This window comes from Podarcis bocagei, assembly GCF_964188305.1.
Source record: "Podarcis bocagei genome assembly, chromosome: 8".
Classification (NCBI taxonomy): domain Eukaryota; kingdom Metazoa; phylum Chordata; class Lepidosauria; order Squamata; family Lacertidae; genus Podarcis; species Podarcis bocagei.
Genome location: NC_138133.1, coordinates 61772350 through 61798807, shown reverse-complemented (window position 1 = coordinate 61798807; position 26458 = coordinate 61772350). Strand labels below are relative to the sequence as shown.

Below are 26458 nucleotides of genomic sequence, written 5' to 3'. Positions count from 1 at the left end.
CTGTGGAGCCCTTCTCCCAAAATGATGATTAATGAAGGCCCTACTCATTAGAAATGAAAACAAACCTTTTTTTTGTCAATAGCAGCAAATTGTTCACGCCAACAAACCATCATCGCACATGCTGCAAAGGAGAAACAAATATGGCCTACTTTCTGATTCCAAGACTAATTAGAAAGGAATGCACCTTCCTTAGACTATAATGTGCCAAGGCCTATGACTCTCTGCAGCACTTTTATTTCTGAATTCTTCACAAGCAGAATTTCCCATGCAATTTTATTGTTCTCTAAATGTGAGGCTATGGGACAGCAATCTGAGGCCCCAGCCAGTGAAATGAAGTCCTTCCTTCCTTAAGCAAACCTCATGTGTAACGCCATCCATGTGCCAAGCACAGGTCACTGCTCCAAAGGGCTTACAGTATAAGCTTTTGCATGGCATGGCAACAAAGCAAGTAGAAGTGAGTGGAGGCATTAAACAGGGCAGTCATTTGTGACTATCGCATTACAGTTACTTAAGTTTTGATGTAGTAGGGCATGGGAACTAGGAGCAGTAATACCTGGACAGCTGGTTTTTCAATGCGGAGCTCACATCCAGTGACCAAGAATGAGAGAGGGAGGGTGAAGCAGGGAGGTGATTGTGCAGAACCAGGAACAGCAATGGGAGCATAGGATTGGCTCCACTGCTGCCCTTGTACTGCGCCAACCTCCCCCTCTTAACTACCAGCAGTGACCCATCCAAAGCAGGTTGGAAGGAGGTCTACTGTCTATGTGTGTATCAGTGTATGCATATAGCTCTCTTCTACCCAAGGTGGAACTCTGATTTGGCCAAAACTCCTCTTAATGTGTAGACGCTCTTCCTATGTAGTCCAAATGTGTAGATAGCATGGGGGTTCTCCAACTCTACAATTCTGTGATTCTGTGGATGTGTCAGTGTTGAGGGAGTTCTAGCCTATATGGTCCTGTTTCCCCCTCCCCACCCTACCATGTGTTTTTTCAACATTTGCAGGAGGGTCATCCCAAACCCCCTAATATGAAGATGTACACAGTGATTGTATAACGAATTTTTAGTATAACCAGTCTTAGTTTAATGGTTAGAGCATTTGACATATGCTGGATAGACTCAGGTTGAAATCCCCATTCAGCCATGAAGCTCACAAGATGATCCTGGAAGAGTAAAACCTTCATAGTCATACACATAGGCTCACAAGACTGTTTTGGGCATAAAATAGGTAGGGAGAAACCAGTCACACATCCTGAGCAACTTGGAAAGGCAGGATAAACAATATCCTAAAGCAAACCATTGTACCCCAAAAGTTCATTTAGCACCAGATCTGTTGCAAATGTACCTCAATCTTGCTCATTTGAACTGACCAATTGGATGGTTGCTTATTTGCAAAGTTCATTCGGCCCCCACGAAGCTTGTGCATACAGAGACTTAGCCTATTTCTTGTGTCTGCTTAGAAGTACTGATCGTCCCCTGAGAAGACTTCACAGTGAATCTACTTATGTACATATGTTCCTTCCAACTTCAGGGGCCCATTGAGTATTTCAAGGCAGAACAGATCTTTTTGTTGTCAAGAGATTTGCAATGTGAAGGATTCACATGGGCCTGTATGTTTCACAAGCGCCACTGGCCATACCAATATGAGGTGCACTTACTACCCAATCTCTCTGGTTTCCCTATCTGTAAGTGCCTGAGTTGTAAAGGTATTTTGGCAGGATAAAGCTTTGTTATGTCATAGATGTATCATAAATTTAGGACATAGTTGCCATAATTGAAGTTTCTGCTCTGGAGACATTCAAGCCAACCCAGCAGCAGAATTAATTATTGCCTCAGGAGAGAATCACCTGCCATATCAAGTTCTTTAGGAAAGATAAATTCTAGAGTCTTACTAGCTTGCTATAGTTCATCTCTGTGTTCGGAATTCCAACCTCGCTAAGTGTTTCATTTTGCTCTGATTTGAATATCATGCTTGAGGGCTTTTATACATTTTTTCTATGTAAATTGCCTCCTTCACGGAATTTACATGCATGTCAGAGTCTTCTGTTCAGGGCGCACCATTTCCAAACTGATCCGCCGTTGCTCTGCTATGCAGCCTCATGTTTACATAAAGTAAACAGCACAACGAGATATATCACAAAAGACACAAGAGTCAATATGACAGTTCTCACAAAAAGAAGACGTGATCAAAATGAGAGCTGACAGAGAGGCAAGATTTGCATTAGAAGAAAAGGGACTGGTTGGTATATTCACATACATCACTTCATTTCCCATCACTGAATGACTCAGAACAGAAGAAGGAAAGGGCACTGCCAAGGGCAGGGCTGGTGCCAAATTTGGCAGGGTCCTTTGTGCCCCCTGGGTGGGGGTCATCGGTTGCAGCATCCTTCCCTTCTCTTACCTTGGTGGTGTGAGGCAGCTGCAGCAAAAATAGCTGGTCTAGGTGACAAGCACTCTTTAATATCCACAAAATGACTCTGGGACCCCAGCAACTCTGGTGCAATGCAATGTCAGGCCCCCAGAATACTTGTGCAGGAGTTAAATGGTGAGTGGGGAGGGGAGGGCAGCGAGACATTTTATTTTTTGACAGCCAGGTCTAGCTTTCAATCACAGTGAATTGTTTTCACAGTGCACTCCAATCAAGTGATTTGGAGGAGGGGCGTTGTAGCAAACAAACATTGTTATTCTTCACATGGGTCATCATTCTTATTAGGTAGTGGGTTGACATAGCAGCCGGCACAGCGATTTCTTCAAGTAGCTCTTTATTAAGACAAGCTGGAATAGAACTGACTGCGAACAGCTCAGCCGGCCTGTATTTATAGGCAGCCGGCTGACAACATTGTAACCACAACAGCCCAGAGTTCCCGCCTAAACTAACTGCCGCGGACCTGAGTGAAAACTATCTACAGACCTGAGTGAAAACTATATACAGTATCCCCCTGTTGGCCCAGGGTGAAAACTACACTACATAACACCCCTCCCCACCCAGATAAGGCGTTAGGTACAATCATAATGGTTTCCTTATATACAGCACTACGCGTAATGGTTCAATTAGGCACAAAAGCATAACGGTTACATTCCCATACTTAGACCAACAGTGATACCTGTCCAACAACGTAGTCCTTTAAATAAGTTGGGCGCTTGGAAACTCTGCCAGACCGCCGGGGACTGGTAGCCAAGTCCGGAGGGCCACACAGTTCTCGCTGAGGCTGTGGTGCGACCCTAGGTGGCGTTGGAACCAACTCCCCTGGATCCGCTGCTGTGGGTGGAGCCTCCGCAAGTGGAGTGGTCTGAGTCTGTTCTGAGACGGCTTGGTTCGGCTCCACGCTGGCAGTTTGTGAGGGAGGTGTAGGTGGGGCCTCGCCATCTGTACGTGTCTCTTCTGGAGCCGCAAGCGCAGTTGGGGGCACCTCGGTAGTGTCCAAGTCGCCAACCCTGCGCCTAAGCTGGTCTATGTGCCGTCGCCACAAACGTCCGTCTTCGAGTGCCACCTGGTACGAGCGAGGTCCAGTGACTCCCACTACTGTGGCTGGCACCCAAGGGATGTCCCCCACATAGTTCCGGGCAAAGACCTGGTTTCCTGGGACAAATGACCGTGGTGCGTTGGCACAGCCTGGGGGTTCAGCCACGGCAAAGTCTGGGTGTAGCCGGTCGAGCGGTGACCTGAGGCGGCGGCCCATAAGCAGTTCAGCAGGACTCCTCCCTGTGGCCGCATGAGGAGTGATGTGTTGCACGAACAAGTTTTCGGCGACCCGCTCATGCCAGTCTCCCCGGTCCAGGCGCGCCAGTGCCTCTTTTGTCGAGCGCACCATTCTTTCCGCTTGCCCGTTGCTGGATGGATGAAAAGGTGCCGTTAGGGCATGGCGGATGCCCAGTTCCAAAAGATACCGCTCAAACGTGCCTGACGTGAACTGTGGTCCGTTGTCAGAGACAAGGACATCAGGACACCCATGCGTTGCAAACAGGCCTCGCAGCACCCGGATGACAGCTTCGGTAGTGGTGGAGGACATCAGGGCGACCTCCAGCCATTTGGAATAGGCGTCCACCACTACCATAAAGGTCCGGCCGTGAAAGGGGCCAGCCAGATCGATGTGCACCCTCGACCAGGGTATCTTTGGCGTCTCCCAGGTGTGTCCCTTAGCTGCCGGTGGTGCAGGCCTCGACTCTTGGCACGCTTGACAGGCGGACACCCAGGCAGTGATGGCATCGTCCATATTAGGCCACCAGACGTAACATCGAGCCAACGCCTTCATTTTGACAATTCCCGGGTGGCCAACGTGCAGAGCCTCCAGGACGCGCTGACGGAGTCCCTGGGGAATCACGACGCGGTCTCCCCACAGCAGACAGCCGCGATGAGCTGAGAGTTCATGTTGTCTGGTTGCGAAGGGCTGGAACTCCGATGCAAAAGGCCCTTGTGGCCACCCCCTCCACACCCAGTTGAGCACCCGGCTGATGGTGCGATCCTGGGCAGACGCGGAGGCCACAGTGGCAGCCGATACAGGCGCTGCCGGAAGATCCTCAATCAGAAGGAGCGATGAAGCTGGAGCCGGGTCTTCCACAAATGCTGGAAGAGGGCAACGGCTGAGGGCGTCGGCATGGCCCATCGATTTCCCCGGGCGATGGATGAGCCGGTAGTGGTAGGCAGCCAGGAAAACAGTCCATCGCAGCATGCGTGGTGAGAGGACCGGTGGAGTTGGACGATCACCGGCGAGGAGGCCCAGGAGTGGCTTGTGGTCAGTGATGAGGTCAAAAGTCCTGCCATAGAGGTATTCATGGAACCTCTTCACTCCAGCCACAAGTGCCAATGCCTCCTTGTCGAGCTGGCTGTAATTCCGTTCCGCCGGAGATAGTGTCCTGGAAAAGTAGGCGAGCGGTGCTTCTCTTCCATCTGGAAAACGGTGACTAAGGACAGCACCGATGCCAAAAGGTGAGGCGTCGCAGGCAAGGACCAGCGGTCTGGATTCACTGTACTGTACCAGCACACTGTCTGAAGAAAGGAGAGCCTTGACCACGTTGAAGGCCGCCGTCTCTCGATGACCCCAGGCCCAAGGCGTCTTAGTGCTAAGGAGTCGGTGAAGAGGCTCAGCCACTGTGGCTTTGTGGGGCAGGAACATGTTATAAAAGTTCAGCAGCCCCAGGAATGCCTGCAACTCCGTTTTGTCCTTCGGGGTGGGGGCCTGCTGGATAGCGCGGATCTTGGATGTGGTTGGATGAAGGCCGGAGGCATCAATAAGATAGCCCAGGAACTCTACCTGTGGAACGGCAATCAGGCACTTCTCCCTCTTTACCTTGAGCCCGGCCTCCTGGAACCTGGTCAGCACGGCACGGAAGCGCTCGAACAGCTGCTGGTGTGAGTCTGCAGACACCAAGACATCATCAAAATATGGTACCACGCCCGGAAGCCCTTGCAGGAGACGCTCCATAAGGCTTTGGAAGATGCCAGGAGCCACACTCACCCCGAACTGCAACCGGCGGCAACGGAATGCCCCCCGGTGGGTGACGATCGTCTGGGCTTCAGCAGTGGCATCATCGACTGGCAGTTGTTGATAGGCTTGGGCAAGGTCCAGCTTAGCGAAGACCTTACCCTCACCTAGGGAATGCAGCAGGTGTTGGACAACAGGAACCGGATAAGCGTGCTGCTGAAGTGCCTTGTTGATTGTGCACTTGTAGTCAGCGCAGATTCTCACCGACCCATCTGGCTTGACAGGCGTGACGATGGGGGTTTCCCACTTTGCGTGGTCAACGGGCTCCAAAACTCCTTGGGCGATCAGTTTGTCCAGTTGTTCGTCCACCTTAGCCTTGAGAGCAAAGGGAACCCGGCGTGGCTTAAGCTTGATGGGAGCGACTTGTGGATCAAGGCTAAAGGAGATGGGCGTACCAGTATATTGTCCCAAGGTGCCGTCAAAAACCTCGGCAAAGTCTTTGACCAGACCCTCAGTCTCTGCGTTAGAGATGCAGTTAATGCCGGTGACTTTCAGGCCGAGGGCATCAAACCAGTCTAGCCCTAGGAGGCTTGGCCGCTGACCTTCGACCACCACCAACCGGAGCAGGCCCGAAAAATCCTTGAAGGCGATCCGGAACCGGCCAACGCCTACCACGGGAATGTCGTTTCCCTGGTAGTCTCTCAGGTGTACGCGGTGAGAGTCGAGTTGCCTTTTGGATACTCTGGGTACCAGTCTTTTGATGGTGCTCCATGACACGACGGACAGGGCAGACCCGGTGTCGATCTCCATGTCACATGGAGCTCCTTCAATGAGCACCGTGACGTTCAGCTTGCGTCGCGTAGACGAGTCGGTTTGGCCAATCGTGGTTCCAGACGGGCAGCGGCAGTTGGTGAGAGCGAAACAACTTTCCTTGGCGGACTGGAGTGAAGACTTGAGCTTGCGAGTCGATGAAGGGGGGGTGTCAGACGGAGCCGATCGGCAGACCTTAGCGATGTGGCCCCTTCTGGAACACCTCCTACAGATGGCGTCTCTGAATCGACACTTGGCACGGGAATGGTCGCCTCCGCAGCCAGCACATTCCGGTTGGCCCTTGGACTTCTGTTGGAGCTTCCTGCGCTCCCGCTTTGTCTGGTGCACGTCATCGTCTTCACTGGAGGATGCCTCATCACTGCTGGCCTCTTCATGATGCACCGGAACTGGCCCCCTAGCAAGACGCGGGCTGCTGGACTTGCGGATCTCCTGGGCGGAGCGTTCAGCAGCTTCTGAGGCCACAGCCTCCTCAATGGCTTTCTGCAGCGTGAGGTCTGGCTTGGCTAGGAGACGCCGTTGCAGATGGATGTCCCGGACTCCGCAGACGATTCGATCCATCAGGGCATCGTCTAAGTCTCGGAACTCACAGTGCATTGCAGCCTGTCGCAGGGCGGTGGCGTAGTTGTTGATTGACTCCCCCTCTGCCTGGTTCCGGTGGTAGAACGCATGGCGGGCAGCAATCTTGGACGGCTTTGGTGCGTAGTGGTTGCGGAGCTTCTCTTGGATCGTGTCCCATGGTGTTGCCTGGACTGCTTCAGGCGCAACCAATGCTCGGGCCGTCTCAAACACCTCAGGCCCACAGAGGCTGAGAAATAGGCCCCGCTTCCGATCCACTGATACTGCTGTCAGCTCGTTGGCTTGGAGGTAGCAGTCGAACCGAGCGAGGTAGGAGTCCCATGACTCAGAGGCTGGCGCAAACGGCGGTAGAGGCACAAGTGAAGCCATGATTCCGATGCCGGCGTGAAGGGCGATGGATGGAACACAGTGCTCTAGCCAGAACAGTCAGCTCTGAATTGGTTCTGCCCAGTGATTTCGCTCAGTGATTTCGCTCAGTGATTTCGCTCTGTGATTCAGCTCAGTTCAGAGGCTGGCCGCATCTGGCTGTGCTCTGATGTCCATCTATCCCACCCTCGTCGCCAGTATTAGGTAGTGGGTTGACATAGCAGCCGGCACAGCGATTTCTTCAAGTAGCTCTTTATTAAGACAAGCTGGAATAGAACTGACTGCGAACAGCTCAGCCGGCCTGTATTTATAGGCAGCCGGCTGACAACATTGTAACCACAACAGCCCAGAGTTCCCGCCTAAACTAACTGCCGCGGACCTGAGTGAAAACTATCTACAGACCTGAGTGAAAACTATATACAGTATCCCCCTGTTGGCCCAGGGTGAAAACTACACTACATAACAATTCTCATCTGAGTTTTGGCTGTGGGCAGAGCAATGAATGTAAAGTTGACCTGTGTACAGTAGGCTCCTTCCAGGGAAGTAAGATCAAGGTCCGAGGACACATTTCAGCCAAAAGAAAACACTCAAGGAGGCTGCCAAGCAGGGCAAGTGAAGGGAATGACTTAGAGAGAGAAGTTGTGGCCTGGGCAAAGTCCTAAGGACCAGGCAGAGATGTGGAAGGGGCTGCATTTGGCTCATGGGCCTGAAGTTTCCAACCCCTGCTCTAGAATTTCATCCCATATCTGGGAAAAGCATTATTCAGTTTCTTGAAGCTGAGAACAGATTTTTTTACTCCGGCCTTCTGCAGTGTTATAAACTTTGCTAAAGACCATGGATTAAAAATACTTAACAATACTGGCAACACTAAATACATTCTGCATACTCAGGTAGCATCCATACTGACTTCTGATGTTATTTGAAGGGGAAAACATGATCCGTACCATCAGCAGGAAAGTCAAAACTTCTTCAAATATTTTTATCTACCAAAGAGAATCTATGAGATGTTAAACACATTAGGAAACCAGAATAAAATTCTGTTGCACTTTTAAGGTTTTGTTTTTTAAAAAAACAAAAACAAAACAAAAACACAGAAAAAACTTTTCAGTTATTCATAGGAAAAGGCTTAGCTTTTTCAAGACTTAGGGAGAAAGCTGGAGAGAGAGAAAAATGATGAGATCTTATGACAATGCTTGTTAACAGTTTGTGCCATTGAAGTGAAGGTAGGCAAGGGCTGTCTGCAATTTCATGTGAAACCATTTTTCCTTTAATAAGGTTGGCTTTTTAAAATAAGAGTTGACTTCTTGTTTTAAAGTTTAGTGTACAAGGCTTTATCAAGGGAGAAAATGCTCTGACATATCTGAACATGGATAATAAATCTTTCCTTATTCCAAAATATCTCTAAGCTTATATGGCCTTGCTATCAACATATAAATTTAGATCAGGGTGTGTTCAGTGCTTGATAAAGGTAGGACTATTCAATTTCTTATAAATATAATATTGTTCAAAGCTGACTGTCTCTTTAACTGTGGACAAACATAGGAAGAACTTGCAGTTGTATGAAGTTGCTTTAAACTGAATTAGATCATGGGCCAATTTAGCACAGTACTGGCTACCCTGACTGCTAAGAGCTGCCCTGGATTTCATTTTACCCTGATATATGTATATTTGTATGCATTAACTGGCTAGAAAACTGTGCTGCAAAATCCGAAGAAGAGCAAATTTCGAAGGGTGGCTGGATTTCGGTTCACATATTCTTTTGGGAAATGTGAATTAGGTAGGTTCACCTTTAAATGTGAAATAACTAGCATTTCTACCCCATTCCTCCTCATGCCTCATGGTACTACCTGTTAATCAGCCATGAGAAACCTGGGATTCCCAGAAGTACCTGATGCCACACACTGTAAATCAGGGGGTCCCTCTTTGTTAAGTGATCAGTTCTTATATATTCACCAGGTAATCACCTTTGTGAGGACCACCCAATGCAAGGGAAGCTGCTCACACCCCAGTCTCTAATTGCTTCCATATGCCAGGATTACAATACACTTCTTTTCCTCTGGATTCTCCAGCATTCCTTCCTCACCTCAAGATTCTTGTCTGCCCTCAGAACGGTTCCCTTTTCCACACACCTCCGTGGAGCCATGTTTTCTGCTTCCTACACCTCTCCTTCTACAGCTCATGAACATCTGGCTGCCTTCAGGACCATCCTTGCATCATCACTCCATGTGGTGGATAGGTTTCTGTCATAGGTGTCTGCTTTGCACCATTGTTAAATTTATCTGCTGTTATTTTCTGCGTTCTTTTAAATTGTTTTTTCCCCCTGAATTTTGTAGACCGCCTTCAGATGTGTGCAGAAGGTGATTCATTAATGAACAACAACTCATTTCCCAGTCTGCAAAGGTCAGGGGAAAAAAAAAAATACTTCTCTCTCTCTCTCTCTGTTTTCAAACATCAGAATGTCATCCCTGGTTATGTTTTTCTAGTTATGATGCTGCCTTCATTGCTGTCCTCAAATATGTAATATGGACTCTGCTGTCCTGAACTAAACAATCTTGTTTTTCATGCTCAGCTCCTTAGTGTTTTTGTTCAAAACATGCTAGGCTCACTTTACCAGCCTGCCCCCCAGAGGAAAAAAAACCAAGTGTTGAAGAAGGAAACAATTGCTTAGTGAAACATTTGAACTAAATTTCCTACTCCACAGTCATTCATGTTCCAGATTGGCCACCGTCCTGAACATGCAGGTGTTTTTAGAGACATAGAAGGAACATAGGGAGCTGCCTTATACTAAATCAGACCATTGGCCCATCTATCTCACTGTCATCTATACTGTCTGACAACAGCTCTCCAGGGTTTGAATGCAACTGGAGATGCCAGACAATAAATTTGGGGCCTTCGATATGCAAAGCAGATATTCTAGAACTGAGCTACAGTCCCCCACCAAAAAAAAGGGTGCTGCAACTGAGCATGATAACAGAGCTGGTCTCTCCTTGGATGTAATTCAATTAAAATATTGTAACAATAGTCATGATAGCATTGCTGCCTCATTTGTTCGGATTACAAAACACAATTACTAAACTAGATGCAGCAACATAAATGAATGAATGCATCTCCGTCATGATTAAACTTTTGTAGATAGAAACTACTCTCTCAGTGTGTTGCAGACCAGCAAGACTATGGTACGGATGAGAGGGGTTAACTATTTTCTCCTCTTATTGTTTTCCCATTGAAAATTAACTTCAGAAGCCAAGCCTCTATTTGCTCCAAATAGAAAAACATAGGTGTAAACTGGGGTGGGGGTGGGGAGTCGATGACAAGATACTAAAGTACTATAAAATCTGTATCTATAGGTGGTGACTGGTAGAGGCAGAGTTTGCTCACAAAGTCAGGCGGGTCTGCTTGTGAGCACTAAACAGTAGTCTCAGAATGGCACTCAAACTGATGCATATGGAGGCTTTTGGACAAGTTTCTGGTCAGTGACATGCTGAATATATGCAAGAATGCAGATTATAACCTAGATATGTAGGGACACAGTAACAGTGGCTTTTCAGAGCCCTCATATTGTCTTTCTTGAAAGGTCTGGAAATATAGAAGCAAGTCAAATCTTCCCAAGCTGACACAATTTAGAAATGCACGTTATTGTTTCAAGTTGATATTCTGCCTTCAAGAAAGGATACCAAAGTGACATATTGAAGTCATAAATTGCTGGTATGTCAATTTGCCTAGTATTATCTTCCATTATAAGCAGTGCTATTTTTCTAGAAAAAGAGATGCCAGAACTTGCCATTGACGCCTCCCTTGTTCTCTTGTAATGGCAATGGCGCCCACCTGAGAGGTTCCAGAACGGAGATCTAGTGAGTTCCGGCTGAAAAAACCAACCCTGATTATAAGCTTGATTTGGGGACAACAGATTATTACATAAAATAAGTGGATCTTCTAGGGAGCCCTGGGAATACTGAAGAATGAACAAAGGGTATACTTGTTTTTTTTAAAAGACTTTCTTGATAGCTCCAGTCTCAAATTGCCCTTCAATTCAAAGTTTCATTTCAAGACATATCAGATATGCCATATGAACAATTAGTGGGCCTTGGTTGTAATAAAAATCTTTCTGATTGCTGCTTGTAGTAGTTGACAACTGCAAATAGTTCATGCTAGAAAAATGCACTGGACCCAATCCAACCATATGAATTGTGCAACCCTGTCAAACAAGGAGTAATCATGCCAGTGACTGTTTCTTTTTGAGGGGGTGGGGTGGAAATAGGAATAGTGTGCAGAGTATAGACTTGTTTGTCCTCCTACTCCTCTCAGACAAATGAGCAAGCGGTGTTATACACTATTTTTGTTCTTATCTTGTATTTTTATGTTGTGAACCACCCTGTGATCTTGGATGAGGGACAGTATACAAATTTAATAAGCAATAATGATAGCTAACACCAAGTCAGACTGTTGGTCTATCTAGTACGGAGTGGCCCTCACTGACTGGCAGTGGCACTATAGGGTTTTGAGGCAGGGGCCTCTCACAGGCCCACCTGGAGATGCTGGGTTGTTCAACCTGGGATCCTCTGTATGCAAAGATGATGCTCATCCACCGAGCTACAGCCCTTCCAGGGCTACAACCAGTGTTATCACTGGGAGTGGCAAAGTACATACAGTCCTGTCTGCCAGATGAATTTGGGGGGATTTGCTTCAGCAGCCACCTCTAGCTCAGCATCATTACTATTGGTTTCCAGCTAAATCAAACATTATTTTACTGAGTTAGGATATGAAACTGCTGTAAATAAATGATCCAAAGTAAGTGGCTTGCAGTCTTTCTCCTCTTGTCAGCAGAGACTCCTGTAGGTTACAATCCAGTGTAGTTTGGGGCTAGAAAGGGCAACACTGACTGGCATTAAGCTGAAGGAGAGATTTATGCAAGGCTGTGATTAACATATGTTTACACATTGCTTTGCTGAAGTTCCACAGAGAGATATTGTGATTAAGTAGCAAGTGCAATTAATCAACCAGAATGGTGGAAGCACAGAAGATGACAGACTAATACAAGCAACCAAATCAACCATGAGATGATGTTAGAAATTAGCATATACCACAATCTTTCATATTTATTTGGTATTTTTTTAGCGGTTCACCTCTGAGGCAGAGGAAAACGAGGGAACTTCTAGAAAGGTGGTGGGCAAGATGCCTATCAGCTATTTTCTTTCCATTCAGGAGCCCTTCATAAGCATTCAAATGGATTTTCAGAAGATAGCTTTACATTAAGTGGTATACCATATACCACAGTATTTGATGGTTGGCATGATATTGAATAATATCTGTCAGGTGACATATAATAGCTGTGCTGTTGTTTTTTAAACTTATTGCAGGGGTAATCAATAGGGTGCTCTCTGGATGTTGTTTGACTACAGTTTCCATCATTCTGCACCATTGACTATGTGGGCTGAGGATGATAAGAGTTGGAATCCAACAATATCTGAGTCTGATACTTCTTGCATATAACTGATAAGATGCAATGCAGATACACAATAAGGTTTGATCCAGTGAAGCATGAGCACAGTGTCCACATGCAAAGAATCCTCCTGAGCTCAATAGAGTCCTCTCCCACTTCACATCAGTCTAACTACACTGTTCTCACACTTGCTCAGGATTTGTGTATCTACATAGGTATCAGCAATCCCATGGTCTAGACATCCTGGTTCATTTAGGTCTTCCCTACTGTGTGCGTAGCTCTAATCTTTCTCTGTAACGCTGATCAATAATAGCTGTTACTTCAACCATTGGCTGAAAACACTGAAAGGGAGTTGCCCATACTGTGCTTCCTGGTTTTAATTACCACATTATTCCCTTGTAACAGAATATTATCCAGCAACCTCTTCAGGTGGGCCAACTGATGGACCATTCATAATGTCAATAACAAAACCATAGGTATTTCTGTATCCCATAAATCCCACATGAGAGTTCTGTATCCCATTTATACGCATTATTTCCCGCGCTAAAAAGTAAAGGTTGCTTATCTCTTTTTTTTGCCTTTGGAATACAATTGGCAAAAATACCTGTTTGCAATAAAAAAGATAAACACACTATACATGCCATTGTTTTGTACAGACACAGCTCTACATTGGTACCAAAAGCAATTTAGTAATAGAAAATTAAAATGTTCAGTCTCTTGAGCAGTGAAACCACAAACTGGTTTATTGTTGCAGAAAGAATTTTTTTAGGGTGTGGGGAACTGCCCTTCCCATTCACATTCCTCCTGCTAAGGTTCATTAAACACCCATGGCTGGATTAACAGACCCTCCAAGTGTCCCTATTTTCCAGGGACGTCCCTGATTTAGAGAAGCTGTCCCGGTTTCTGATTTGATCCTGGAATGTTCCACTTTTCCTTAGGATGTCCATATTTTCATTGGAGAAATTTTGAAGGTTATGGTAGGGATGGAGAACATTGGAGAAATACTGGAAGGTATGGAGTTATCTGACCCCCGAGAAGGTTTTTTTAAAAAATGTTTAATGTTTTATTAATGTTTTTATATATGTTGGAAGCTGCCCAGAGTGGCTGGGGAAACCCAGTAAGATGTGTGGGGTGTAAATAGTAAAATTATCATTATGGAGTGGGACGTCCCTGTTTTCATCGGATAAATGTTAGAGGATATGGATGAATCATTATTCTAAGTACCATTTCAGTGTACAACTCCCCACAAAATTTGGCGCCTGGGTGGGTCACCATTCCTGCTTTTTGAAATGAAGTTTTGTTTAAAGCTAGGGAAGAAAGCACTTTAAAGAAAAACGAACTGAAGCAGGAAGAAGGAAGTTCAGGCGTGGCTGGCAGAGAAGAGGCACATTCTGATACATACCGTTCCTTTGCTTAGGGAGCAAATGGGAGCTGAAACAGCCCGTTGGTTTTCAAAATGAACTGTGAGACCATGCCTAGACCATGCCCCCTTCCCGGGTTGTACCCTTAGTTGTCCCACTCCATGCCCTTCTCAAATGTTTCTTCCTAGCTGAAATGTGCCCTTGAACTGTGATCTTGCTTATCCTTTGACTGGATGGAGATTCGTATTTGTAGAACTCTCTGATTTATGTGTAGTTGGAATGTAATCTACTGTACAAAGCTAATAGACACACCTATGGTTTCACTCATTTTGGCCTCTGGCCCCATCTAGTACTGGCATTTACCCTCCAGAATGAATGAACCCATGGTTCCGAAAAGGGTTCCTCATCCCTGATATAAACCCCCATTTGCTCCCTTGTTTCACAATTCTGATAAAGAAGTTGTTTTTTTTTTATAAAACTTCTGTAGAAGCAGAACTGAAGTGCTAGCATTTCTCTGCCCCCTTTCCATCCAGAATTAGCCAACATTGCTGCAACCGTCTATTTATTTCATCACATGATTGTTTTAGTGTTATTTGAAGCACTATTTTGGAGCCAGACATAATCACATTATACAGTTCCCCACCTTATTAACTGGCAGAGAACCATTCCCCATTAGACAATTGATCCTGGGTAGATGAAGCCATTAAAAACAGCACTAATTAGCTGAAGATAGGAGACAGAAACGCAGGCTGTATCCTTTCCTTTCATGCTCCGGGAAGTTCATGTTCCAGACAAATAATAATTGATATGTACTCTTCCTTAATTGTGGATGTTAACAGCCAGCAGTATAATGACAGGCTGACAATCCCTGTCTAGCCCATTGTATGTTTAGTTTTGAATCCGTGTACCACTGACTAACATTTCTGGTTAAAACCTGGATTTCAGAGAATGCACTTACAACATTGTCATAATCAGAGGTGGGCAGACTACATTAGTTTTCCGAATTACATTTAATATGTGCCCGAGTGTCTGTTGTTTTGTTGGCTCAGAGGACTGGATGTTCATAATTATGACATGGCGAATGAGAATAGGAAAATAATGAGCAGCATGGAAAACCAAAAACACCTAAGCAGAGTCCTAAGTCGAAACAAAAGATAGCAGCCTTAAGTTCACGGTGTTGCAGGCCACAGGGCTAGGAAGTGATATATAAATACTGTATTAAGTAAAACGGCACTTTTACCACCCCTCACCTGTAGCCGAATTCTTGTGTCTCATCTGCAGCCACACCCTGTGCTGCTCTAGTAACACAAGAATGTCTGGGGAGGGAGGAGAACCTAGGACTTATTTATTATTATTATTAAGAGTAGGAGCAATATTAGCAATAGCAGCTGGCAGGTGAGGCTGCATTGGTCTCCTGTCTTCCCAATGTCACATGACACTACCATATAGCAAGAGGGGGAAAGGACAGGCAGCAGGAGCTCCATGTGATGCATGCATGGTGGAGCATCAGATTGGCTCCGCTGCCTTGCCCCTTCCCTCTAGGTAAGCAGCAGCAACATGTGGAAAAGACAGGAAAGCAGTGCAACCCCCACCAGCCACTTCTTAGTGTTCGGGGGTAGTCAACCTTTTTATACCTACTGCCCACTAATGCATCTTTCTTGATGATAAAATTTCCTTACCACCCACCAGTGCTGCAGTAACATGTGCCATAGAACCCCCTACCGCCCACCTGGAATCCTGAAATGCCCACTAGTGGGCAGTAGGGACCAGGTTGGCTACTCCTGTTAGTATTAGTATTGATTGCAGGTTTTTATTTGTAATTTTTTGGTCTTGAGCCCAGAAATTTGCACGCATTTGCAAAGCACCAATAATGTGTTAGGTGCTGTATAGCATGCAAAAATTACCAAATGACACCTTTACCAAAGGTGTCATGGACTCTGAAGATGCTTGAACTCAGGACGAAAGGGAGAAACGTGCTAAAAGGAAGGCACATTTGGCAAACCCTCACCATGATCAACTCCTGCCTGGAAGCCTATGTCCCCACTGTGGAAGGACGTGTGGATCCAGAATTGGCCTCCACAGGCACTTATGGATTCACTGTTAAGACCATGTTCATGGAAGACAACCTTTACTCAGCTACGAGTGATTGCCAAAGAAGAAGAAGAAGAAGAAGAAGAAGAAGAAGAAGAAGAAGAAGAAGAAGAATCATAGAATCATAGAATCATAGAGTTGGAAGAGACCACAAGGGCCATCGAGTCCAACCCCCTGCCAAGCAGGAAACACCATCAGAGCACTCCTGACATATGGTTGTCAAGCCTCTGCTTAAAGACCTCCAAAGTAGGAGACTCCACCACACTCCTTGGCAGCAAATTCCACTGTCGAACAGCTCTTACTGTCAGGAAGTTCTTCCGAATGTTTAGGTGGAATCTTCTTTCTTGTAGTTTGGATCCATTGCTCCGTGTCCGCTTCTCTGGAGCAGCAGAAAACAACCTTTCTCCCTCCTCTATGTGACATCCTTTTATATATTTGAACATGGCTATCATATCACCCCTTAACCTCCTCTTCTCCAGGCTAAACATGCCCAGCTCCCTTAGCCGTTCCTCATAAGGCATCGTTTCCAGGCCTTTGACCATTTTGGTTGCCCTCCTCTGGACACGTTCCAGTTTGTCAGTGTCCTTCTTGAATTGTGGTGCCCAGAACTGGACACAGTACTCCAGGTGTGGTCTGACCAGAGCAGAATACAGTGGCACTATTACTTCCCTTGATCTAGATGCTATACTCCTATTGATGCAGCCCAGAATTGCATTGGCTTTTTTAGCTGCCGCGTCACACTGTTGGCTCATGTCAAGTTTGTGGTCAACCAAGACTCCTAGATCCTTTTCACATGTACTGCTCTCAAGCCAGGTGTCACCCATCTTGTATTTGTGCCTCTCATTTTTTTTGCCCAAGTGTAATACTTTACATTTCTCCCTGTTAAAATTCATCTTGTTTGTTTTTGCCCAGTTCTCTAATCTGTCAAGATCGTTTTGAAGTGTGATCCTGTCCTCTGGGGTGTTAGCCACCCCTCCCAGTTTGGTGTCATCTGCAAATTTGATCAGGATGCCCTTGAGTCCATCATCCAAGTCGTTGATAAAGATGTTGAATAAGACCGGGCCCAAGACAGAACCCTGTGGCACCCCACTAGTCACTCTTCTCCAGGATGAAGAGGAACCATTGATGAGCACCCTTTGGGTTCGGTCAGTCAGCCAGTTACAAATCCACTGAGTGGTAGCATAGTCAAGACCGCATTTTACCAGCTTCTTTACAAGAATATCATGGGGCACCTTGTCAAATGCCTTGCTGAAATCAAGGTAGGCTACATCCACTGAGTTCCCTTCATCTACCAGGCTTGTAATTCTGTCAAAAAACGAGATCAGGTTAGTCTGACATGACTTATTTTTCAGAAATCCATGCTGACTATTGGTGATCACAGCATTCCTTTCTAGGTGCTCACAGACTGTTTGCTTAATGATCTGCTCCAGAATCTTCCCTGCTATTGATGTCAGACTGACTGGGCGGTAATTATTTGGGTCCTCTCTTTTCCCCTTTTTGAAAATAGGGACAACATTTGCCCTCCTCCAGTCTGCCGGGACTTCGCCTGTTCTCCAGGAATTCTCAAAGATGACTGCCAGTGGTTCTGAGATCACATCTGCCAGTTCTTTTAATACTCTTGGATGCAGTTCATCTGGCCCTGGAGACTTGAATACATCTAAACTAGCCAAATATTCTTGTACTATCTCCTTAGTTATTCTGGGCTGTGTTTCCTTTGCTGAATCATTTGCTCCAAATTTTTCAGGTCGGGCATTGTTTTCTTTATCGGAGAAGACTGAGGCAAAGAAGGCATTGAGGAGTTCAGCCCTTTCTGTGTCCCCTGTTTGCATTTCACCATCTTCTCCTCTGAGTGACCCCACTGTTTCTTTGTTCTTCCTTTTGCTACGAACATACCCATAAAAGCCTTTTTTGTTGCTTTTAACCTCTCTAGCAAGTCTGAGTTCATTCTGTGCTTTAGCTTTTCTGACTTTGTGTCTACACGTGCTGGCTATTTGTTTGAATTCCTCTTTGGTGGTTTCCCCCCTTTTCCATTTTTTGTACACATCCTTTTTTAATCTTAACTCAGTTAAAAGTTCTTTAGATAGCCACCCTGGCTTCTTTAGGCACCTTCCATGTTTCCGTCTCAATGGTATTGCCTGACGTTGTGCTTTTACTATCTCCCTCTTAACAAACTCCCAGCCATCATGAACTCCCTTTCCTTTTAGTATTGCTGTCCATGGGATCTCACCCAGCACTTCCCTAAGTTTTATGAAGTCGGCTTTCTTAAAGTCAAGAAATTGAGTCCTAGTATGCTTGGCTGCTCCTTTCCGCTGTATAGTAAACTTCAGAAGAGCATGATCACTCGCGCCTAATGATCCTTCCACATCTACCCCACTAACCAAGTCATCAACATTGGTTAGGACCAGATCTAAAACGGCTGTTCCTCTTGTTGCTTCTCCCACTTTCTGGACAATGAAGTTGTCTGTGAGGAATCTGTTTGACCTTATGCTCTTGGCTGAGTTTGACGTCCAACAAATATCCGGGTAATTGAAGTCCCCCATTACTACTATCTCCCTTCCTTTTGCATGCTTGGCCATCTGTTCCAGGAAGGCATCGTCTATGTCCTCCGTTTGGCTTGGGGATCTATAGTAAACTCCCACAATGAGGTCTCTGTTATTCTTCTCTCCCTTAATTTTGACCCAAATGCTCTCACTTTGGCTTTGAGGTTCTAAATCTTGGATCTCTTCACAGGTATACACATCCCTGACATATAACGCCACTCCTCCTCCTTTCTTGTCTGGTCTGTTTCTCTGAAAAAGATTGTATCCCCCCATTATTACATTCCAATCGTGGGACTTATCCCACCAGGTTTCAGTGATGCCTATTATGTCATATTTAGTTTGCTGTACCAAGAGCTCAAGCTCATCTTGTTTATTTCCCATGCTTTGCGCATTAGTGTACAGACATTGAAGTCCATTAATCATTCCCCCGTGTCTCTTATTTAAGGATTTTTTCCTCCCACCACTAGGTCCGCGTGCTGTTTGCTCCATTTGGTCTATGACATTTGGATGATCATCTTCATTAATTGATAGACTCCTACCTTCAGGAGCACTGTCTCCCTCCCCCACATTAGTCAGTTTAAAGCCCTCCTGATGAGGTTTCTGAGATTTTTGGCAAAAACATTTCTCCCAACCGTTGTGAGGTGCAGCCCATCACTTGCCAGAAGTCCATCTTCAAGAAACTGCAGTCCGTGATCTAAGAATCCAAACCGTTCCTGTTTACACCATTTGCGAAGCCAGCTGTTCACTTCCACTATTTTCCCCTCTCTCCCTGGGCCACGTCGTTCAACTGGGAGGACAGATGAGATGACAATTTGTGCATTTAGTTGCTTCAATTTCCTGCCAAGAGCCTCGTAGTCTCTTTTGATCTTCTGGAGGCTATTGCTTGCAGTGTCATTGGTTCCCACATGAACCAAGAGGAAGGGGTATTTGTCAGTGGGTTTTATGATTCCTTGCAGTCGTTCAGTTACATCTTGGATCTTAGCCCCGGGGAGACAGCACACTTCCCGAGACATCTTGTCAGGCCCACAGATCACTGCTTCTGTTCCCCTCAGTAGGGAATCCCCTATCACCACTACACGCCTCCTCTTGGGTTTGGTCGGGGTTCTTCCGTGAGCTGTCCGTTCCAAGGTCGCCTGCACATTCCCTGAGGACTGACTTTGCTGCTCGTCTTCATATACCTGATCGACTGTAATGAGGGAGAGATCCTCAAATGGAGTCTGCTCTTCATCTTCCATGCTAGGGGAGAGGACCTCAAAGCGATTATGTATTTCTAAACAATCAGAGTGAACCCTGGGCCTCCTACTTCTTTGAGTCACGTTTCTCCATATATCTGGCTCCTGTGTTGGTGAACTATCCTCCTTCTCAGGGGAGTCCCCTGTCTCCTCCTTGGTGGGGACGGTGTGCTCTGTTGCTTCCAAGAAGAGCTCCAGCTCTCTAATTCTTTGGAGCGTAGCTACACGTTCCTCCAGTTGCTGGACTTTGTCTTTTAAAAGGGCAATCAACATGCAATTGCTGCACGTAAAGCTGCCTGCAACCTTTGGCAAGATGGCAAACATTGCGCAGGAATCGCAGGCGACTGCAGCTGTTCCCTCCCCTTCCATCTTGAGATCGTGTCGTTGGGGGTGGCTACAGAGGTCCTCCATCATAAAAAGCTCGAAGACAGGACAAATAACTTCCCCCACAAAAAAACAAACCTAGGTCTCCCCCAACAAACGTTTGAGACTAGCTCCCCTAAATCTAAAAGATGGGTATAAGAAGAAGAAGAGTTTGGATTTGATATCCTGCCTTTCACTCCCCTTCAGAAGTCTCAAAGCGGCTAACATTCTCCTTTCCCTTCCTCCCCCACAACAAACACTCTGTGAGGTGAGTGGGGCTGAGAGACTTCAAAGAAGTGTGACTAGCCCAAGGTCACCCAGCAGCTGCATGTGGAGGAGCGGAGACACGAACCCGGTTCCCCAGATTACGAGACTACCGCTCTTAACCACTACACCACACTGGCTCTCAGAAAGAAGATAGAATGCAAAAGTTATGAAGTCCCTACACACACACACACACACACACACACACACACAAACACACACACACACACACACTTGCCTTGAGTCCAGTTTGGACTGTTAGAAAATATATCAGGAAGTGCAAGACTGAGACAGTGAAACTAGAAAAGTACAAAGTGGTGCCTAGTATGTTGGATCAACAGCCTGTCTACCTGCTCAGTCTGAAGAGTGGTCTCATCCCAAGTACACAGGGAGGAATGAGCCAATCAATATTCTAAAACTATGTAGGGCAGATGCACCCTAAATATGCAATTTAGGAGTGGGAGAAGAAAGGGAAGTGGCATGTGGGATAAATGGAATGTTGTATATCTGGGTTGACATTAGGATAATTCTTCTGTTTTATTTATACTATGCTATTCAGAATTACTCATTATCAGAGAAAACAGCACACAACAGATACTCTGTTTGACTGATTGTACCTTTGAAGAAGCATCAGATTAATACAACCTGCATAAGGGCCAAGGCACAAGGACATTATGATTCAAAGAAATAGGAGATAATTGGAATCTGTCCTGATGTATGTCCAAATGTGGAAAGCCTGATAGCTATTAACGAAACAGGAAATTTAATGTCAAATATCAGCATTCAGCAAACTCTTCAAAACTAATGAGTTAAGCTGTTAAGATAAGATGTTTCTCCGTTTATAAAAGGGCAAGAAATAAAACTACTAACTCCGTGAAATAAAACGATGAAGGCTGAGGCAGTGTGTTATGGAGACTGGCTGTCTACTCTTTACAAAGTGTAAGTCTTTGGTCAAGCAAATGTGGAACAAAAAGCCATTACCCAAGAACCCTAAGAGACCTGTAATAACCCAAGTTAACATGAAGTTATAGGGCATGATTTTCTTTTCTAATGAGGAACAGGGGGAACCCCTGATGCCGTAGTAGTGCCTGAATGGGAGACCACCAGGAGCCCAATATAAGCCACTCTGAGCTTTCTAAAAGCACCGGGAGCGCATATTAATAGAAAATGGAGCTACCCCAGATCTCACTGATGAAGATGTATTACCTGCAAGGCAGACACATTAAAAATACACAGTAACTTTGGAAGCCTCAACCCATGTCTGACTTCCTCACAAAGATATATGCCTTAGCAATTTCTATGTAACATTTCTTTAGGAAGAAGAATTCCCTTACATGGCACAGCAACAAACTGAAGTTTACCATTTATAGTGGGCACCAGGTTATTACAGCTCTTTGTCAAATGTACATCTGTTCCAAAAATGTACCATACTTTCAAATATTTGTTTCTCACATTCACACATTACTGTATATTTTTAGGTACACACATACACGTCATAGGCATATACCCCGACCCTCAAAGAAGTATCTGGTACCATGTGGGTATAGTGGTCATGCGCAAAAGGATCCTCACAGATCCCAAAAAGTTTCTTCTGCCTCTACTGCCTGTGCATGAGTGTGCATACAGAAACCTATGAAGCTGCCTTACACAGAGTTATGCCATTGGTCCTTCTCGCTCAGTATTTCCTACAGTGATTGGTAGGCAGGAATCTCTCCCAGTCCTACCTAGAGATAGTTGGGGTTGAAAATGGGACCTTTTCATGCAACACCTGAGCTGCAGTGGACCATTACAGAGATCAGATGTGTGGGGAGAGGGCCGGACACAACTCTTCCATCCCAAGCTTCTTCTGGTCAGCCAAGTGTCATGAGTTGAGTTCTGGAGGGCATGTACAGACCACTCATTGCTGCCTGGGCATGTTGCTTGCATGCATTTCTCTGTGCTTGAGAGGAGAAAAAGGGCTTTGTGGAGCCCTATGAACACCCCCCCCCGGTGAAAGGGCATTGTTTCTGCACAGAGGAGGATTATAACCTAACCCAAGGTGTAGAGACGTCCATCGTGAGTGTCTTTAAATGACAAGCAATAAAAAGCTCCTATAAAAGGAAACCAAGAGACAGTATGTAAGTGTGGACACTCAGAAAAAGAAGATTATGAGAAATCATATATATATATATATATATATATATATATATATATATTCCTTGAGTGTCCACTTTTGCAGGCTGTCTCTCAGCTTCCATTTACGAGAGCTTATTTCTCATACTTGTCATTCAAATACACCCACTAAGAGAATGAATAAATGCCATGAAAACTAGCAAGATGACATAATGAATGAGTTACTGTAAATGCCTCCAGCATAAAACAATTATGTACCTGCTATTGTCAAAAACATTCAACATTTTCTTTTGTTGAAAAGGAAGCAGCTATAAATTATTCACAGGGGCACTGAAAGTACTTCTTTTTTCTTTTTGGTTGCTACCAATTAATTCTTCCCTGAACATCCCCAGATATTTAGTGAAGGACAGAAAATTTACATGCAGAGTTTTGATTTTTCCATGGGGTTATCTAAATGAACATCCTTTTGTTTAAAATATAAAAAAATGACATTTGCGATGTGGAATGGTGAAATACCAACTTTGCATCTGTGAGCTGAGCACTGTTATAGGGGGTAATTTAGGCTCTGTTTTGCAACAGCAATGCAAAGCAAAGTAAAAATAAGAGCATTGCAAAACAATATATGTTGGTGTTCATGTTGCCCTTGTTTTATTTAAAAAAGAAATTAATAAAAACTAGGGAAATTGAATCAGATCATTATAATGTTGACTCAAGAGTGAATGCTTATTGATCGATCGATATGAGCACTTACAGTCACTATTTTCGGATGGGATTCAATCACGTAACAGCAAATTCAGGTTTCTCATTTATAGTCGATGGAGACTCTTGTTCAACAAACTCGCTTCTCCAAAAGATTGGACTTTTCACGATAAGGAAAGTGATGGGAAAATGCAGTGGAAAGTGTGGGATAACACTGGTTTGACGCAACGTCATCTAACCCACCCACAAACAAATCAGGATTTAATGGTCATTCAATAGCCAACATCGTATAATCTCCCTGCAGCGTATAATCTCCCTGCAAGAGAAAGCTCAATAAACAGGTTGTCTGGACATGCTATCTATCTATGTCTGAGAAGAAGCAGGGGCCTGGGAAGGCAGGTGGGAAGAAATTCTCAAAATTCTCAGGGAGAAATGTCTTATGAGGTAAAATGTTTTCATCCTCAGACTTAGTTGTGCCAGTGCCACAAAACTACAACAATCAGAAGCCTGCAGCCTGCCTTATTGAAGGCACCTTCAATTGAAGACACATCATTCAAGGCATGGTGTGTGTGTGTGTGTGTGTGTGTGTGTGTGTGTGTGTGTGTGTAAAAGGGTGGCTTCCACTGACCAACCCAGCTGGCTACAACTGTTGCAGTATCGTCACTGCCTGAGGCAGTTGCTAAAGAAGATTTTTATTTTTTAGTTTATTTTCCACCTTCCTCCTGACATACATTGCAAGAGTCACAAATAAAAACACACAATCAATAGAAATATTTAAAAAACAATTAAATAAGTAACCCTATAAAAGTGTGTGTGTGTGTGTGTGCGCGCACACACACACACACACACACACACACACAGATAGAAGTATAACATTCACTGTCAGAAGTGTCAGAAGACCCTGTCACAACACCCAGTTAGTTGCCAAATGCCAGTCAAAACAAAAGTCTTTGTCTGCTGGCAAAAGGAAAGTTGAGAAGGGGGCAGTCTAGCCTCCCGTGGAGGGGGAGTAGCCACTGAGAAGGCCCTCTCTCATGTCCTCAGCAAACGTGCCTGTGAAGGTGGCATGGCTGAGAGATTTTTTTTGTAGCAAAACATATAATGCCACTGATGCTTTCCTGGTAAGCCCTCCCCTCCTTCCCAAAAATGTTTGAAAAATTATTCTGCCCCCTGATAAAAATGGCTGAGATGTTCCCATTCACTTTCAGATTTCTAGTCTACTTCCACTCCATTTCAGTGGCCGACCACAGCTTCTAGTACAATGAGGGCAAATTTTTCAAATGCCTACAGGTTCCCCTTAGCTGTCTCTCCCTCTGTAAGATAAATAACCCCAAATGTTTTTAGCTTTCCCTTGCAGGGAGAATGCTCCAACCGCTTGCTTTGCCCTTTGATTGCCAACTTTGATTGCCCTTTTCTGTACCTTACTGTCTTGTTTTTGTCCGATGATGCAGTTTTGCCCCCCCCCCACTCCCTTTGGATCTGCTTCTTTCCACCTTGGGACAAGAAGGAGCCTTGTCTGGTGTTTCATCTCCGTAACACCTGGAAGGCTCCATTTGTTTGGACAGGCTCACTCTGACAGGATTCAAGAACTCCCCGACTTAGGCATAATTAGTCATTTATACAACTGAGGAACTGGGTATATACATTTATAACAATTTAAGCTGAGATGTTTCTTAAAATAATTCTGGAAATGTGCTTAATTATTAGGTACTAATGCCAATGCCAATGGCTTACAATATGATACCGTAATGACTTCCCAGCAAACAATGGGGGAAGTGAACACTTCATCATTGTAAGCTATTTAGAAGACCCTGTCTAATATTAGTCTACGACTACTTAGCGAAATGAGAAAACAAACTGTAAAATCCTAACAGAAGAAACCCACTTCCTTTCCGAGTCTCAAGAGGGAGGGCTGGGCTGTAATAAAGCTTTGTTGTCAATTAAGCATATTTTTCATACCCTCATTAGCGCAAACGTCTATTTTAGGAAAGGATTTCTTGTTGCCGTTCAGCTGTAACATTTAGGCTTATGTTGGCTCCCAGAGTCTCTGCTTTTTAAAAAAGTAATATGAAGAAAAGAGGTGTGTGTGGGGGAAATATCTTCCATGGGACGTGTGCGTGTGAGTCCTGTAACTGTTAAGTGTAATTAATAGCAGCACATTGGTAGAAAGTCAGACATAATAATTGATTTCTTCTTTTTACTGTGCTAAAGATCAAGGGAACATATCCTTCATCCTCCATTATGCACGCACAGCAATAGCAGAATAGATCCTTTGGGAGAGTTTGAATATCCGGTGTTTTGCTGCCCACAAGATCCTTATTATAAAAGGTGTTGTAAGCTAGCCAAGATGAAGAAAAGCTGCTGCTGCTGCTAGAATTACTGAAAAGTGCTTAGCTCTGATTCCTCATTACAAAAGGAAGGAAGTGGGGGCAGGGAAACAGCACCCCAATAAATGAGATTAATAAATGAGAGGGAAAACCAAGTTGTTCCGAACAGGCGGCAAGCAGAAATAAACCTCTAAAACCCTACTTGTGGCTGCTTTTCTATAATGTATTGCTCTTATACTAACTGTATTTACTCAGGAGTAAGTACATTTGATTTCATGGATAGAATTATGATTGTAGCCTTTGGCATTGTCAGTGGCTGCCCCGGAGTGGCGAACACACATTTCCCCAAGTCTGTGTCTGAGGGTGCACAGCGGTGTTTGTAAAATACAAATGCACCAGATGTGTGCTAAAATCTCCTTTAAATTTGGCTGGTGACCAAGCTATCTTTAACTGAGAGAGTTCATGCTGGGCCATTGGTCATCTGTGTGACTTCTGAGTGTCTCCTGGAAGCAGGGTAAGGTGTTTTTATTTGAATGGCTTTTGATGACCAAAGACAGGAAAAGATGGGTTGAAGGTAAGAAGAGTTAATGACTGTACTGTAGCAAAGGGTATCTAGCTTTCAACCACTCACCCAATTTCTTGGGATGGAGTAGGGTGAGAAAATGTGGATGGATCCAACCTAGGAAGAGAAGGCAAATGAGAAATGTCTGCCATGGTAGCTATTTTCTTAGGACTTACATTTTCAAAGAGATTGTTGTCTACTCAGCCTGTTGGAAATGATCCACTGGCAATTTTAGCTCCCACCTCCAGGATCCCATCTTTCTATCCATGAAAGC

General features: G+C 45.0%; 1 long non-coding RNA gene across 1 annotated transcript in view; it reads left to right on the top strand.

Annotated features, from left to right (window-relative positions):
• Positions 1 to 24562, top strand: part of LOC308593215 — a 70789-nt gene extending 46227 nt beyond the window's left edge. Inside the window, exon 3 of the long non-coding RNA XR_014010857.1 lies at positions 24504 to 24562. This is a non-coding gene — a long non-coding RNA (uncharacterized lncRNA). The remainder of the gene's footprint in view (positions 1 to 24503) is intronic.
• The last annotated feature ends 1896 nt before the right edge of the window (positions 24563 to 26458 follow it).